The sequence below is a fragment of a genome, unplaced genomic scaffold (assembly GCF_019419815.1).
Source record: "Pyrus x bretschneideri cultivar Hongxiangsu unplaced genomic scaffold, Pyrus_bretschneideri_v1 Contig1, whole genome shotgun sequence".
Lineage (NCBI taxonomy): Eukaryota > Viridiplantae > Streptophyta > Magnoliopsida > Rosales > Rosaceae > Pyrus > Pyrus x bretschneideri.
This window is the reverse complement of record NW_025999390.1, coordinates 5,904,019-5,922,250: the sequence shown is the minus strand read 5'-3', so window position 1 is coordinate 5,922,250 and position 18,232 is coordinate 5,904,019. Positions and strand designations below refer to the sequence as shown.

General features: G+C 40.7%; 1 pseudogene; it reads right to left on the bottom strand.

Annotated features, from left to right (window-relative positions):
* Positions 1-9,355: 9,355 nt before the first annotated feature.
* On the bottom strand, positions 9,356-16,741 carry LOC103931045 (annotated as a pseudogene).
* Between the last annotated feature and the right edge of the window lie 1,491 nt (positions 16,742-18,232).

Sequence of the window (18,232 nt, the reverse complement as noted above, 5' to 3'; positions counted from 1 at the left end):
ACGTCGAAATTAGCCTAGGAGGGGTCCCGCACGAAAACCGAATAAGTCAACCCGGAGGTCAAAGTCAACATTGACCGTTGACCGGTCAAAGTCAACGCTGACCGTTGACTGGGTCAACGGTCAACGGGTCAGGGTCACGGGTCAACGGGTCACGGGTCAACGGGTCAGGCTTTAGGGTTTGGGTATTGGATCCGGGTTTGGGCCTAAGGGTTTGGGTTAGGGTAATTGGGTTTAGGTTTTAGGGTTTTGGGTTAGGTTTTTAAGTGGGCTGGGTTTGGGTAAAAAGGAAAATGGGTTTGGGTTTTGGGCTAACAGAAAATGGGTTTGGGCTGCAACCAAGGCCCTAAGGCCTTTGGGTTTGGTGGTCGCCGGATTCCAAGGAAGGAGAAGGCCGGTTTTCGGCCGGAGAATTCCCAAGCTCCGTTGGAGCTCAAAACTCAACCAAAACATGTCATTCAATATACCAAAATGAAGCCCCGAAGGTAAGGAATCGAAATATACCCTTGGTTTCTGTCATCGTGGTCGGATTTGGCCGGAAAACAGCCTGGAAGCCACGGGTGTCCGCCGGAAACTCGCACGCCGGCCAACTCGCCGTGGTTTGGCCGGAAATCGCCTCGAAAGGGGCGGTGCTCGCCAGAAAACTGGGAAATGTCTCCCGAGGTGGTTTCTTCGTGGTTTGACGTCCCAAAACACATCCACGGGGTTAGAAAAGAGTTATAGGCGTGGGCATGGGTGTGTGTGTGTGTGTGTGTGTGGGTGTGTTCTTGTCGGACCGAGAGGGGGGGAAAAGGAGAGAGCACGGGGGAAGAAAGAGAGAAGAGAGGAGAAGACTTTTCAGAAAAAAAAAAGAAAAGAAAAGGGAAAGGGAAGGAACCGGGGGACAAAAACAGGGGGTGGGCCCCTTGGGCTCACCAATTAAGGTTCAAAAACAATTTTAAAAAGAAAGGTATCCCCTAAACTTAGTAAAAATACAAAAATACCTATTTTCTTACGTAAATCCTGGGACGGGTTCTTACACTTCTTTTCTTCTATTGGACTTCGTAACCTTACCCCTCTCAGGTGTGAATTAGCTATTGAAATATAAATACTCAAGGGAATAGGATTACAGTTTAGTTATTTGATTCCATAGAGGCTTCCATCCCATTTAGATTGTTTCGTTTGAATATTGAACACTTGAAGGAGATGGTATTAAAGTATTCTTGCTTGCACATTTGAATGTCTTGATTTTGTGCATCAGCCTCTCATTGTTTTGATGGATGAGCATCCTATAATCGATTTCATTTCAGGGATGAGCATCCCATAATTCCCGTCATTAAGGAACATCGTATGTTGGCAAAACTTTTAAACTATACATTGGGATCAATTTGTTCACTGGGTAGGCTCTGTGAGGACACAGAATTAGTACACATTACATGGTCAATGGCTCCAAACATCAACAGCAACTGGTCGCCTTTAATGGAGGAACCAAATCTCCAGGTTTGGGTTTCCCACGAGTCGTTTTATTCTCTCTTCCCTCTCCTTCAGTCGTTAACAAGATTTAATCATTATTATAATATCACATTTTGTTCTTTTTGATTTATGCAGCGTGTTGAACATATGGTTGACTTTAAAATAAATAAGGATGGAAATGGAAACGAAACTGATGTTGATCGATTGAACATCAATGCTTGTGATTACTTCATTCCTACTCAGGTAACGATCAACTTGCTCATGTCTTTGAAGGCCATTTGTGTGTTACTATTATATTTATACCATAAAAGTCAATAAAATTCTCGAGTAGATGAGGATGCGCGGGAGGGTTGGTGCAGTATTGTCAAATATTCAGATTAGGACTTTTTTTGTGGGATAACTAGGAGAAGGGGTTGGGATTTATGACTCCATGGTGTACGTTAAGCGATTTATTGTTGCCATTCTACTGCAGGACAACTGGTTACTGTTAACTGCAGATTATTCTCAGATAGAATTGTGGCTGATGGCACATTCTCTAAAGACTCTGCACTCATTGAACTCCTTAGTGATCCCCATGGTGATGTCTTCACCATGATAGCAGCTAGATGGACTGGGATTCCAGAAGAGTCTGTTAGTTCCCTTGTAATACAATGCTGTAAACATTTCTTTGAAGCTATTCAACTGTTCATTATGTGCATTATTGTGCCCAGATACATCAAAACCCTTAAGGGAAGAAAGCGCTTTTTATCAAAAATAAAACTTGGGAATGGTAAAGAAAAGTCGAAGGCTCAGAGACAAGCTGTGAATTCCATATGTCAGGTATGACTTTTTCCCTTCCTTCTGTGGGGATGAGGAGTGTGGGTGTTTAAGGGTAATCACAAAAGTGAAGTATTTTTCTCTGATGTCTTCCTTTTACAGGGATCTGCTGCTGACATAACTAAGATTGCAATGATAAATATATATTCCGTGATAGTTGAAAGTGTTGAAAGGCCTGATTCTTCTTCTCACCCTGCAACAAAGTTACACGTACTGAAGGGCCGGTTTTGGAAATCCTGTTTACAATTCTATAATTTTAAGTTCTTTGGTCAATTTGAAATGTAGAGGAAGATATTAATAAACTAAAATATTCAGCATCTTGTTAGCTTGGTTATTTAAATATAATTTTGCTTCATTTACAAGGCAACTCATGTAACAATGTTTGTTGGTTGTTTCTAACCAGGTGCATGATGAATTAGTACTGGAAGTTGATCCTGTTGTGATAAAGGAGGCTGCTTTGATGCTACAGACGAGCATGGAAAATGCTGTTTCGCTTCGTGGTATATTTGTAAAGTTTCTGGAACATTGCTTAGTGCTCGATAATTTGAGGACATTTGTTTGCTGTACCTAATTTAAGTACTCGTTGTCCAGTTCCGTTGCATGTCAAACTGAAAGTTGGAAGATCGTGGGGTTCCTTGCAACCCTTTCACAGCGACAAATATAAAGATAAAGCTGTTGTGCCTGAACCATAGATTGACCAAGGTGTGTTCTTGTTGTTGATCTGAAAAAGTAAAACTTTCTTGCATTGGATGGCGGTGGGCGATGGCCTTACTACCAATCTATGTACTTCTTATTGTCAAAAGAAATGTTCTACGACATGTTTTCTAGTCATTTTGCAGCTCTTTTTTTTTTCTTTTTTACATGTTACTGATGATATATATAATACACAGGGAAATTCACTATGTATTCTGGCTAATCGATGCTTTCCTTGGAAAGATGCTGGACTGCACTGTGACTTATGAGCATGTCAGTCAAAGTTCAATTTTGCAAATATATCTGCCATCGGCTCACATCATCTAGAAGTTCTTGAAGAAAATTTGCAGAGCGGTTGCTCAGGTTTATGAACTTGTGAGATCCTCTCTCTGTATGTTCCACGGAAAAATAGCATCCAAAAGTGGTCTACGGGCAGCTATGCTTCAAGCTTTTGTATGCAAAGTTTTATGATGCACTATGTGATAATGCACTGGTTTTCATAGCGTAGTGATCCGGGTTGGGGCTGTCCAAGATGTTCAGTTCCTAGTATGTCATCTGTTGCTGAATGTAGTGAGCACAGAACCGCCTGAAATAGAAACACTATGCTAAGTGACCAGGTAGAACTGACGGGTTCAAGGATCGTAAGCTCCTGATTTCTTGAACCAGACCAATTGTGTCCTCGGAAAGAAAATGGCAGATGGCAATGGTTCGTGGCTGAACTTTGAGAAATTAGAAGACAGCGTGCTTTGGGTTCCATTTCGATGTCTCTGCACATTGAAAACTGCTAGCTTTATCATTCATGTTGTCATCACTTTCCAGAGACAGCGTACCTGTTGTCGAGCTTATGACAAACAATTCTTTCGTCACCTGCCAGGTGATAAAACAATAGAATCATCATTCATTGTATCAGATGTTTTTAGTCTTTGATTGTACAGATGTATCTCATCAACTCAATATATCACATGTATCAAATGTATTCATTGTACAGCGTGATTATATAATACACACCTTATGCCTCTGATGAGCTATCGAGGCCGTTCACTTCAGTCATCTTCTCTGCCTACGCCTCTTTCACACCGTCTTTTTTGTAGAAAAAGGTATGTAGGCTAAAAATTATATTTGTTATTGATACATGAATGTGGAAAAATGGAAGAGAATGCAAATGGAAGAGAATGCTTATGGAAGAGAATGCAAATGGAAGAGAATGCTTATTTTTTCATTATCTTTCTCTACAAGATTACAAGGATATATATACATGATACAAATGTGTAGGTAGGACAAGGTAGCCGTCCTAGTGTGTAGGTAGGACAAGGTAGGACGGCTGTAGAGGACAAGGTAGCCGTCCTAGTGTGTAGGTAGGACAAGGTAGGACGGCTGTAGGACGGCTAATGTGTAGGTAGGACAAGGTAGGACGGCTTGACGGCTGTAGGACGGCTTATTCTTCCAATAATAATATTATATACAATTACACAAGGACTCCAACCATATTCCTTATTTGTCTAACACTCCCCCTCAAGTTGGAGAGTGGATGTCAAGAACTCCCAACTTGCGTAACATACCCGAAAACTTTTCTTTCCCAAGAGGTTTGGTAAACAAGTCTGCCAACTGTTGTGCCATACCCACATGCTTGGTCTGTATTGTGCCATCTACAATCTTATCTCGTATAAAGTGACAATCCATCTCAATGTGACGAGTTCGTTCATGAAAAACAAGATTGGCAGCTATATGTAACGCTGCTTGATTATCACAAAATAAAATGGAAGGACCATCCAAAGGAATGCTCAAATCCTTCAACAAAAAACAAAGCCAAACTATCTCACAACAAGCACTTGACATGGCCCTATATTCCGCCTCTGCTGAAGAGAGCGAAACGGTTTTCTGTCGTTTCGTCCGCCAAGAAATCAAAGAACCGCCCAAGAATACACAATACCCAGTAGTCGAACGGCGAGTGATAGGGCAACTTGCCCAATCAGAATCACAAAACGCAGTTAACTTGGTCTGGTTGTCAGAACGAAATAATAAACCTTGACCTGGAGTAGCCTTCAAATAACGAACAATACGAAGCTTAGCATCCATATGAGATATCCTTGGCTCGTGCATAAAACGGCTTAGAACATGCACAGAATAGGTGATATCCGGCCGAGTGATAGTGAGATATATTAACCGACCTACTAATCGTCGATACTTTTCAGGATCCTTGAGAAGTTCTCCTTTATCAGATAATTTTGTGTCATCCATAGGAAAAGCAATGGGTCGTGCTCCCAAAAAACCATAGTCCTTGAGAATCTCTAATGCATACTTGCGTTGAGAAATATAAATCCCTTGTTTGGAACGAGAAACCTCAATACCCAAAAAATATTTTAAATCACCAAGGTCTTTTATCCGAAAATGATCACGGAGAAAAGACTTCAGAGAATTAATGGCACTAGCATCATTGCCTGTAATCACAATATCATCCACATAAATGAGCAAAGCTGTGAAAGAAATACCAGACTTTTTAGTGAACAATGAATAGTCAGCTTTGGATTGTTGAAAACCAGCAGAAATGATGGCACTAGTGAATTTGGCAAACCATTAGCGAGAAGCTTGCTTAAGACCATAAAGTGACTTGTGAAGGCGACACACAAGATTCTCCCCCTGTCGCCGAAGACCAGGAGGAGGAGACATATAGATTTCTTCATGTAAGTCACCATGTAAGAAAGCATTATTAACATCAAGCTGATGAAGAGACCAAGACTGACTAGCAGCAAGAGCAAGAAGACAACGCACCGTAATCATCTTAGCAGTAGGAGAAAAAGTGTCATGATAATCAATACCTTCAGCCTGAGTGAAGCCTTTAGCAACCAAACGAGCTTTGTAGCGGTCAATAGAGCCGTCGGAATTGTGCTTGAGTTTGTACACCCACTTACAACCAATGGGAATTTTGCCAGGGGGCAAGGAAGTTAAAGTTCAAGTACCATTAGCATGTAAAGCTTGAAGCTCCTCAGTCATAGCACGTTGCCAATTGGGGTCAGTGGCAGCCTCGGCAAAGGAGGAATGCTCCACAGTCCGACTGACAGAGTTAATGTAAGAAAAATGCCTGGGAGAGTAACGGTGATAAGAGAGAAAATTACAAAGTGGATATCGCGTACCTTGTGTAGAACCGGGTTGCGAAGTCGAAGATGGGTGGGATGGCAAAATCACCTGCGAGCAAACGTAGTCTTTTAAATAGGATAGAGGTTTATGGGCACGGGAAGAGGTGCGGGGAAGGGGAGGATTGGTAGGTAGTGGGGGGGTAGGGATGTCCGTGGGTAAAAGGGTGAAAGGTAAGGAAGTAGCGGGGGGGGGGGGGGGGGGGGGGGGGGGGGGGGGGGAAGGAGGGGATGCGGAGAGGGCAGGGGCATGGGGAGGAACGGGTAATGGGGCAGCAAGGGAATCTGTGGGAGGCGTGGAAGGGGAGGAAGGTGGAGGAGGGTGAGGCATCGGGGCAGGAAGGGATGGGTTATATGTAAAGTCCAGAGGGGGTGGGATGGGTAGGGTAGGCGAAGAGGATGGGATAGGAGGGTGAGAAACGGCATAAGGGAAAGTACTTTCGTGAAAGATGACGTCTCGACTAGTGAAAATGCGGTGATTGTCGAGATCGTAAAGGGTATAGGCCTTTTGTCCATGAGGATAACCGAGAAAAATGCAACGATGAGCCCGAGGGGAAAATTTGGTGGTGGGAGTGACAGAGGTGGCATATGCCAGACAACCAAAGACGCGGAAGTGGTCATAAGATGGGGTTTTCGAAAAGAGAACCTCAAATGGGGATTTATGATGGAGAAGACGGGTAGGGAGACGATTGATGAGATAAGTAGCGGTAAGAACACATTCCCCCCAAAACTTGATAGGAAGATGGGATTGAAAACGAAGGGCGCGAGCGGTTTCAAGAAGATAACGATGTTTTCTTTCAACAACGCCATTTTGTTGGGGGTATAAACACAAGAAGTTTGTAAAAGCACCCCATGATCAGAGAAAAAACTACGAAGAGATAAAAATTCACCACCATTGTCAGTACGAATGCATTGGATGGTAGTGCGGAATTGGGTAGTGACATAAGCAAAAAAATCCTTAATTAATTGTTGAGTGTCGGATTTATGTTTCATGAGGAAGACCCACGTAAAGCGAGAAAAATCATCCACAATGGTTAAGAAATAATTAGCACCAGAAAGAGAAGATTGACGATTCGGGCCCCAAATATCACAATGAATTAAAGCAAAAGGGAAAGTTGATGAAATTGAACTCAAAGGAAAAGGTTGACGAGTTTGTTTTGCCAACGGACAAACATCACAAATATGACTAGAATCAAAAGTGCAATTAAGAGAGCTAGATGCTAAAGCTTGCAAACGAGTGGAGGAGGGGTGACCAAGACGCCTATGCCAGAGGGAGGAGGGGATGGTAATGATGTTGTAGAGAGGTTGACGGGTGGGGAGAGAAGAGTTAAGGGCCACAAGGTAATACAGATCGCCACGTCGCTTACCCACACCAATCATCGCCTTCGAAACCAAGTCCTGCAAAACACACCAAGAAGGAAAGAAGGTTATGGAACACGATAATCCATCTGTAAGTTTACCAACCGATAAAAGGTCCACTCGGAAATTAGGGACACATAAAACATCCTTCAAAGTAACTGAGGAATTTAAAGGAAGAGTGCCGGTAAAAGTAATGGGAGCGGAAGCACCACTAGGCAAAGAAACAGGCGGCAAATGTAAAGGAGAACGATTAACCAAACATGAAGCGGAAGAAGTAATATGATCCGTAGTACCACTGTCAAGAATCCATTGACCATGACGAGAGGTGACAGGTAACAAACCTTGGGCAAAATCAGTAGTGAGCACGGCATTGGCCTGAGGAGGGGTGGTGGTGTCACGTAGAGCAGCTAGAACACGGGAGTGCTGCTCGGCAGAGAGGTCAGGCATGGCAAGCTGCAAGTCATGCAAAGTGGGCTGGGTCCCGTGCACTTGGTAGGTCGCTGGAGTAGAAGAGGAGGCGGGGGCCTGGGTGCCTTGCACGTGATGGGCCTGGGTGAAATTATGGGGCCGGGAAGCAGAAAACCGTGGCTGCTGGGGAGGACTGGAAGGTGCATGGCTGCGGGAAGAACTGGAAGCAGTGGCACGGCGCGGTGGTCGCCACGGTTGGCCATGGAAGGGATGGCCAACGGGATAGTCATGAAGTTTATGGCAGGTGTCTCGGGTATGATAATCAAAATTGCAGTAGGTGCAGTGGAGGGGAGGACGAGCAGAGGAGGGACGGGACGGGCCACGAACAGCCATGGGAACGGCAGAGAAAGCTGCCCAAAAAAAAATTAGGGCTAGGGTTATAAACCTGCTCTGTATACCATGTAGAAAAAGGTATGTAGGCTAAAAATTATATTTGTTATTGATACATGAATGTGGAAAAATGGAAGAGAATGCAAATGGAAGAGAATGCTTATGGAAGAGAATGCAAATGGAAGAGAATGCTTATTTTTTCATTATCTTTCTCTACAAGATTATAAGGATATATATACATGATACAAATGTGTAGGTAGGACAAGGTAGCCGTCCTAGTGTGTAGGTAGGACAAGGTAGGACGGCTGTAGAGGACAAGGTAGCCGTCCTAGTGTGTAGGTAGGACAAGGTAGGACGGCTGTAGGACGGCTTGACGGCTGTAGGACGTCTAATGTGTAGGTAGGACAAGGTAGGACGGCTTGACGGCTGTAGGACGGCTTGACGGCTGTAGGACGGCTTATTCTTCCAATAATAATATTATATACAATTACACAAGGACTCCAACCATATTCCTTATTTGTCTAACATTTTTTTCCAATCCTGCTTCTACCCTCGCAAGCGTGTCCCACCGCATCAACCATTTCTACCAATCCTCCTCCTGCTGAACGTCTTCCCTTCTGCTTCCTGAGATCGTTCTAGTTTTGAAGAACCGCCGTTTGATTGCTTGTGTTGACGGATCTCTCCCCTGCCCACCTGAATTCCTCAAAGACGGCAAAGGAATGATGCTCATCTTCACTCCAGGCACTCCTTTTTTCACCTCTGTCGACACTGCTTAAATATTTCTTCGGACGTGGAAAGTTTAACCGTAATTTGAACTAACGTACCAATTTTTGGGATTAATTATGTGCAAAACTTGCAGCCCCTTTCATAAGCATGCATCACTTTCTTCACATGCAAGTCACTTGTTTCATTCGATTTTTTAGTTCTCTCGGTTATAGCACGTAGGTTTGCATTCTCAACTTTCACACCAACGCACTCCGAGTGAGGTCAGCATATCGATTGACCGATTTAGCTGTCTAGCTTAGTAACTCTAAGGATGCAAATACGGCAATTAAAAAAGCAACCATGACATCACTTGCCACATAAATAAGTTTTGTCCCTCTATGAAATGGATCAAAAATTATGTGTCTTGAAAATATAGTCTTATAATTTGACAGTACATTTATATTTATCCATGTCCCATTATTCTTCTTTTGGAAAATATGTAACTTGCATAATAACTGAGGAAAATCCAGACCCATTTTTCTATCAAAGCTAGTATTTCCTATATGCCAACTCCTTCAAAACATCGGCAAGATCTTTCTCACCCTGAACACTCTGAATCCACTTGGCTTGATCCGCACCCGCTCAATGCTCTGCTTCAAGGTTCTAGTTATCGAGGGGATACAATGGACTTTGAAGAACTCATCTACATCTTTAACCTTCTCAAATGACGCTAGCTGCGTAGCAAGGAAGGTAATTACACAAGGATACAACGCCCCAGATACGAGAACAATTAAAAGTTTCAAGAGAGAGAGAGAGAGAGAGAACGAACCGGTGAAACAATTTCACTGACAATCTGAGTAATTAGAAATCCAGAACACCAGGTCTTTGAGATGTGCTCCCAGTTATCCAGTGTTTCGGATATCATCCCCGAAAGGCAAAATGAACCATATTAACAAGACCAGGAAAGAAACCAAATCCATGAATGTGGGTACGTACATTTCATAGTATGCATGCTCACTAGAAACTAGTGGTATTGAGAGTTACCTTCAGCCACGTCCAAGCTGTTTCCCGTCCTTCCCTACTAACTGAGGACAGCACAGCGGAAGCATCCTGACGGCGTACCTATATACATAGCTGGCAATCGATGGGATTAAACCCAGTATCGTCAATCACAATTGGTTTGAGATACTCTAATGTTGTGGTACCTAATTACAATTTAAACCTGCAATTAGAGAGACAAAATCAGAAATACCTCAGAAGTCAACAAAAAGTTGAGAACTTCCAGTGTTATGTTCGGATCTGGACAAGATGCTACATAACAAATTCAGATGTTGGATCAACATCCTTAATTGTACAAATTAATCAGTAGTATTACTTAAAATGCGAGATTTCTCCTTGCTCAGATCAGTCTCTCTGTAAACTCTAAGAAGAGATTCGTAGCCCCATCTGTTAGACATGTTTATTCTTTACATTACTCCCACATACACAGCCCGCAGTGCAAGAATTAAGAGTTACTAATAATGATGATCAACAGAGAATTAAAAGGTGTTTAATTAATGGTTTACAACAAAACAAACCTTCTTATGTCAGGATGAAGAAGAGGCGTATTTCTGTCATCTAAGAATTCATAAAAACGCCTACTTGCTTTGTTTATTGTCGGGCCATGTCCAAACACAGCAAGGGCAATTAAAACTTCTTCTCTCAACATTGCATCTAAATGGCTCTCACCCGGTTTAGGCTCCCAGCCAAGCTTCCTGGAAACAAAACCAAATTTAAATATATAAATAAACGAAAAGAAAGAAGCAAAATTGTGCTCCAGCCCTATTGTCATCACAAAAGCGTATTTACCTAGACAGTATGCATGAATACCAATTTGTCGATATGCCATGAAATAATGTAACGATTTCATTGTAGGCAGTACCAACTGGACGCCCATTTTTATTTATTAAAGAACTGGTGTCTGCCTAAAGAATTTTATCTAGCTAGGTACTTGGCTAGTTGAGGGAAAGAAAAAAAAAGAGAAGAAGCTTACTCTGCAGAGTACTGAAAAAGGCCAAGAAAGAACTGATTAATAAGATCCAGTAGATCCGGTACAGCATCAGCTGCAGTTCTTGCCAGCTTATAAGATATCTGTGAAAGGTGAAAACATGAATTACACTAAGGCTATAAGTCCGGAAAATTAACACAATGCAGAGGTGATCATTACAGTAATCAAATTTGACAACACTATATAGTCAAGTTCCTCTCTGTAAGCACCCAACAAGGTAAGCAATGAAGCAAAAGACTGCAAGCAAGCTGTAAAAAGGGCGAACGAGTCATCCAAAATTCCTGTTGAAGGAAAAGAAATGCTGAAAACTGAACTGAATACTTCCAATTTCACTATCGAAGAGATAAACAAGTGTGCGAGCATAAAAACGTGATTACCATATCTGTCAGTTGCAGACAAGTGTTTCTTTTCTATAGCATATCCAAGAGCAGCTAAAAGTTCCTCGTCATATTTCACCCTGTAAAAACCAGTCTGATACACATTGACTTTTATACAACTCGATCTTGTCTTTGCTATGGAGCAACCCAAAACTTCCTTTACGTCAAGAGTTTCAGACTTATTTCGTAGCAAGAAGCTCTTGCGTGCATCATAGGAGCCACAACATAATATTATTGGCACAATCCATTGCCCGTTGCCTTGGGAACCACTCAAGTAGAATTGTGTCTGCCATTTATTAATCAACTTATTAGATCTTTGTACCATGGAATAAAACCTAAATGAACGATTTAAAAACTTTAAAAAAGTGCATTAGACCTCTGAGATGTTCGTTTAGAATTTCATCTGATAGTCAAACAGGATTTTCAAGGAAGGCAACATATGGAAAAACCTGATCAAATTCCAATTTCTGATGTTTGACTTTGACAGATATAACAGGGTAACCTTTTGTTGTGTCCATGAATTCATTAGCTTGTTCACTGGTTCATCCGATCCCTCCTCAAGGGCAGCCCATAAATCTTCTGTCTTTGCATTTGATGAAGCATACTTTTTTATGTACGAAGCAGTGACTTCTGGAAGCACGAAAAAATAGCAGGCAGTTAACTCTGTAACTTTCATGAGAAACGTATTTGATAACCAATACGAACCAGCAGACGTGTGAACAAAAATCTCAAAGAATAATCATTTTTCAGGATATATCCTCTTATAATCCTGCATGCCTTGAAGCCTTGGATTCTCGGAAATTTCCATGGAATAAATGTAAAAAAAAATCTCATAAATAAGATTGTTGATTTAGTCGTCAAGGACAATTGCTAACAAACCAAAAGGCCAACCTGGAAGCATTCGGCACCGAGATAGGTTTGTAGCATCCTAACAACAGAAGTTCCTTTATCATAACATATTGCATCAAATATTTAATGAAGCTCGGAAGCACGATTAATATCCACCTAGCGAAAAAAAGGGAATAAGGTGTACAAGAAATACTACAAATGTGAAAGTATACGTGCATATTTCTATTTAAAGCCTGTTATGCAGGTGATCAAGGTCCTACGCGGCAAAAAATAAAACTTCAGACAAAGAATAAAAAATCTATGGAAGACCTAGTCCACTTTGAACCTCATTGGCATGAGATTCTTCAAGCCCGTCCAACTTAAGACCCCCACTAACTTCAATGCGAAGAAACTGAGTCCATATTTTCCACTCTGGGAACAAGATGTCTATAACTATATAGCTCACCTAATGACGTCAAAACACGAACTTTAAGTCTAAAGCATGTAAAACAACAAGTACAACAAATGAAGAAAGTGATACCCATGATACAAATGCCTCGTTTAGCCATAAATCCGTCCACCATTCCGTCGTTACAAGATTGCCAAACCATTGGTGTGCCAATTCATGTGCCACGACAGTTGCAACCTTCCACAAAAACAAAATGAAATAATTAAGGTTAAAAAACAATAGCTAGAATGAAGCTAAATTATGAAAACAAGATTGACATTCAGTATGTGTATGTTACCATTTGCTTGTTGGCAGCTGAAGAGTTATGTTCATCAAAGAGCAAAAGCGTTTCTCGGTATGTAACTAAACCATAGTTCTCCATGGCGCCAAAAAAATCAGGGATTGCAACCACATCTAATTTTGGTAAGGGGTATGGCACAGCAAAGTAACTGTAGAACTTTTTTGTCATTGATTTCATATCAAATGATAAACAATTGAACATAAGCACGGAAGGGGAAAAAATCAGAGAAAGGATTCATTGAGTTATTTTGAGATCTAAACATACTCTCTGTAAAATTCAAGAGCGCTGACAGCAAGTTCAGAGCAAACGCCCCTTGGTTTGCTTTACCAACTTGACAATATACCCACACTTTGACTCCTGTGACGAGATCAAATATGACACTGTCAAGAAACGGTTACTAACAAATACAGAACAAGAGATGTTGTGTATGAGTTTTACCATCAGATGTATGATCTTCAATGTAATCAAACAACCCAACAACAATGGCCACCAAGTATGTCGACATGATAGGTGACTCTTCATACAAAACAGTCTTCAGATGTCCATCCACTTTTTCTTCAATAATGGGCATGTTGGTCAGTGCAATTAATTCAGATGGAATGTCATCCAGTCTAATCTTAAATGTAGCCTGTCAATCAAAGTTCCAATCGATAAGAATAAATGGGGTCGATTCAAACAATCCTAGTAAAACAATCTAACAAGAACTTAAGGAATGATTTCTTATCCCATAAAAACCTATCTTTCTTCTGAGACTCAAAGCTGCGATTAAGAAGTGCGAAAGTATCCATATTGATTTCACAAAATGACTAGATACAAACATATAGCAAGATTTATTCAACTAACTCAACTATCAGAGAGAAAAATCGAGAGCGACCTTCCAAGCAGGTTCATCCCAACACGGAAAGCACCGCATGGCATCAACCGGTTGAAATTGTGTAGCAGCCATATATTTCTTCTCACCGTTATGCTCACGCATACTGCACAGGATAAATCAAATTTTACCATTGAAATATAATAGGCACATTGAAAGATCAAAAGTTGATAAACAAACAGGATAACGAATCCGGAACTCAAAAAGAGCATTACACTCTATGGAATCGCTGCATCTTATCATCCAGAATTCCTTCAAATAAAATAGCCAAAACTCCCTTTCCAATCGGAAGTGTCTCTCCAATCTCCAAAACCAAAATCCCATCTTCTTCAAATGTCTCTACTTTTGACGGCTCGAAAACCTGCTCAGAAACTCATTTAATCAGTTACTTCACAATCAGATAAACTAACTTTTGACGGCTCGAAAACCTGCTCAGAAACTCATTTAATCAGTTACTTCACAATCAGATAAATTTAGTAGGACTTCCAAATTAAACGAAGACAACTATATCCCAAACGATCCTTAATCTTTCACCCATCTCAATAACCACTTAAGCCTTTAATTCCTCCGGTTATGTCAATGACTGTTGTCTTGTACTCCAAACAAGGCAGTAAAAGTTGAAAATTAATGTTATAATTAGCATCTTAATGCCACTTAGTATTATGATGAGTTTTATGTTCGAATCTTGCTAAGGTGAATTTGAATCATATTATTATGACTAGTCCAATATGAGGGTGAGGCTTAGCCCACTCAACTGTAACTACTTCTCCCAGATTGCAAACAAAATCATTATCAAACAAATCCTCAGTGTGATAAGAGTGTGGTTCACTTTAGCAAACTTGTAGACCTCCTAACTCCTCAACCTGGAGTTCCACATAAGGAAGTAGGGTAACTATGCATATACAAATCAGATCATATACATATTACCATTACGTATTACAAGTACCATAGAGGGGTTCTTCAAATGCGAGTGTTTATTGCACCAGTAGCAAGTACTTTATGCTTCGATCAGGTTATTCGCAGGTTTAACGGAGATCAATCGTTATATGTATATATATATATTTTTTTTTTCTATATTCATCGATATTATTATTTTTTGAGTAATGTTAGGGTGACTCAACATGAAAGTTGATAATTGGTTTATTATTTAAGTCTTGAAAGACGTGCTTATTTCTATTGGTGCCGCATTATTTAGTTTGCAATTTGAGTTTCCAAATTTAGTTTTCCTAGCATTACTCTTATTTTTTCATTCAAATTATTGATATGGGAGGTAGGATGAGATTAAGAGATACAATAAAATATATGTAACTAATCCTTACCCTTCCCATTTTTTTTTTCTTTGCCTTTTTTTTTTGGGGGTACTTTTTTCGTCTCTATTACAAGAGGGAATTTTGCGTTGCTAATGAGTAATAAGAATATGTTATGAAGTGAGTACATAGTCTCAAACATAAACAGCTAATCAGTATCATGGGATTGTTTTTATTAATGGAGCGGGCTAATTACTGTTATTAATGGGCTACATAATCCAGTAGAGGACCCGAGCGGCGGATTCAACTCATGTAGGTTTTTGTTTTGAAACCCAACCAACATTCTCGTTTTCAAGAAAATGGCAGATGGGATCAGTTGTTCCTGGCTTAACATTGAGCTTAAATGTTTTAGGCTCCATTCAGATGTGTCTTAATGGCAGGCTGTTATTGCTTTAGCTTTCGTCCCGTCAGCGCCTTCCAGAGGCACAATAAAAGTCCTTGTTTTTTTCAATTGCATGGCAGTAGAAAACAACATACAGATAGATCATCTTAGAGCAGTTCTACCTGGGAACCTTTAGCCCGGTACCCAGCCAAATTATTGGCCCGGCATCCAGCCAATCCACTCCAACTGAGTAGATAGGCTGGCACCCAGCCCAAGCTGGTCTCTAGGCCGACTCATAATGTGCTGAGCCTTGCCTGGCCTACATGATGCCAGGCGATACAGCCATGCCTCCCTTGACTCGAATTCGACTCCCTGGATGTGGAGCACCTCCTTGGCGAGCTCCAGCGAGGAGACGACGACGAGGTTGTGCTACCCTATGCGGGTGAGGAAGCAGTCGCCAAATTTCTCAGCGAGGTCGGTGAGATTACGGTGATTGCGGTCGTCATTGACTTGGAGCGAGCTTCCAATAATGGGTATGGGCATAGGACCATGAGGGAGCTTGAATTTCTTGTCGCGGCGATGGCGACGATCACGGCGACGAAGAGACCCAGAAGGGTCTTTTCCAGGAGGAAAAGGTTCATTTTTGGGGGAGCGTTGGTGTGGTGAGTAGTTTGGTAGGTGTACGGAGTGAAATGTAGAGGGTTCTGGGTTTACGTTTTATAGAGGAACGGTTTCGCGGGCATTAAAGGAACGGTTTTGGTTGTTTGAAGAGAACAAAAAGAAGAACGGAAGAAAAAATGGTGAAACAGTGCTTGACCGCATAGTTGGAAAATTAGGGAAGAAAAAGAAGAAGGAGTCCAGAGAGACCCTTTTGAGAAAAGTGGGAAGAAGAAGAAGAAGAAGGGATCATGTTAGAAATTTAAAATTAAATTATTATTTTATAATAAAAATTAATAATATTTTAATAAAATTGATTAGGCTATTTAGTTTTAGGGATGAAGATGCATTTGGTCTATTACTGTTTATTAGGGTCTATCACTATTCTTTAAATGAGTTAAATGAGCTTAGTGCTAGCGCATTTTTCTAGAGGTGGAATTGCTCTTACGGCACACAATAAGTTTGTTGCCTGCCAGCTTTTTCACTCCAGGGGTTATTGTGTAATTCTGCAGCGGGCAGCTCCTTTTCCACCTCCGCCGTGATTCTTTAATATTATTTCTTCCAAGCTTGGAGGTGGTGAAGTCAATCATCGACTCTAGAGAGGTGGCACAATATTTTTCTTCAGCTCTCATGGCCACCCTTTCACAATATTGGATGGTTTCTTTCATTATGTTGGCTTCCAAAGACCCCGGTTTATCAGAAAATTGGTTAAGAATTTCTGCCAATTTGCTTGAACCGACGGGGATGGACTCTGCGGTCTTGCAAGGGGAAAAGTACTCGAGTTGGGTCTTCAAGTGTTAGATTTTCAGCAGCATCTTGCTTGTAGCCGAACCTTTTGCTATCAGTTGAATCATCCCGGTAAAGATATTGAATGTTAGTTGCAACATCTGCAACTTGGTTGTGAACGATAACTCCCCCTTTGCCAACAGTAATGAAGTCCGCGGATTTACCAACATAAATGGACAACAAGATATGTTAGCCAAACTTTTCATACGATCGTTGTTATTTTTGGGTAGCTAGCTAGTCAAAATCATTAAGGGAAAACGTAATTTATTCTACTTTTTATAGCCAAATGAGTCTTTAAGATTAACATAACTCTTCACTTTTGTCTTAATAATGAGAATTAGTAGAAGTAATTTTTGAGTTTATCTAATAAGGAGTTATATAAATCATAAAAACCATTTTAAGTAAAAAACTTCTCTTTTAATTTTTTTATTTTTTTTAACTCAATTACTTTATCATATGAACATGAAAAATCGAAGTCAAAAATAGATTTAGAAATCCCGAAGAATACTCTTCAAAAACCGCAACTTCATTTTAAGCAAAGGCAAATAAATTCAAAATGGAATTCTTCAAACTATACAAAGTAGAAACAAGAGCTACATGCGAACACTGCAAGAAAAAAGGGAAATAGCCACGGAGCCAGGTGATTGTTTCTGGGGTAGCTATTCCTACAAGCGTGACAAACAGTATGTCATAATTTTTTTACTTTTTGGTGCCATTTTTTAACCTTTTATCACGTATTTAGCAATCACTAGGCTAGCAACGGCCAAGCTTGTTCCGTGGTTGTTGCCTCATTTTCTTCTCGTGCGAAAGTGAAAACCTGTGTAAATCACAAGGACGATTGGTTGTGGAAATGAGTTCTTGAAGCCAATTGTGGAAATGAGTTCTTGAAGCCAATCTGAGGTTGTACATATAAACCTTACCCCTAAAAAACAAAGACAATAAAAAGAAATACACAAAAAAGAAGAGGGACATAAACCTTACCCTTCTAGAAACTCAAAACGAGAATGGAATAAAGAAAAAAGGGGGGACATGAAACCTAACCCCCCTAAAACCAAAGCTAAAGGTCTAAACCTACAAAACAAGTCAAACAACCCCATAATGTTGGGAGGAAAAAAAGAAAGAAAGTGAGACAAACCTGGATGCCAACATGTACATTAATTTGAGAAGCGCTAACCAGGCAAGCTAACATAGTTTGAAAACAGAGCAACCCAATATAATGAGGTGTCCCCTTGGTTTAGGATTTTAGCTTCTTGGCATTCTCTTGCTTTGATTAGATCATAAAGAAATTAAGGTTACACTTCCTTATAAGCACATACAAAATTCGTTAAATATCTAAC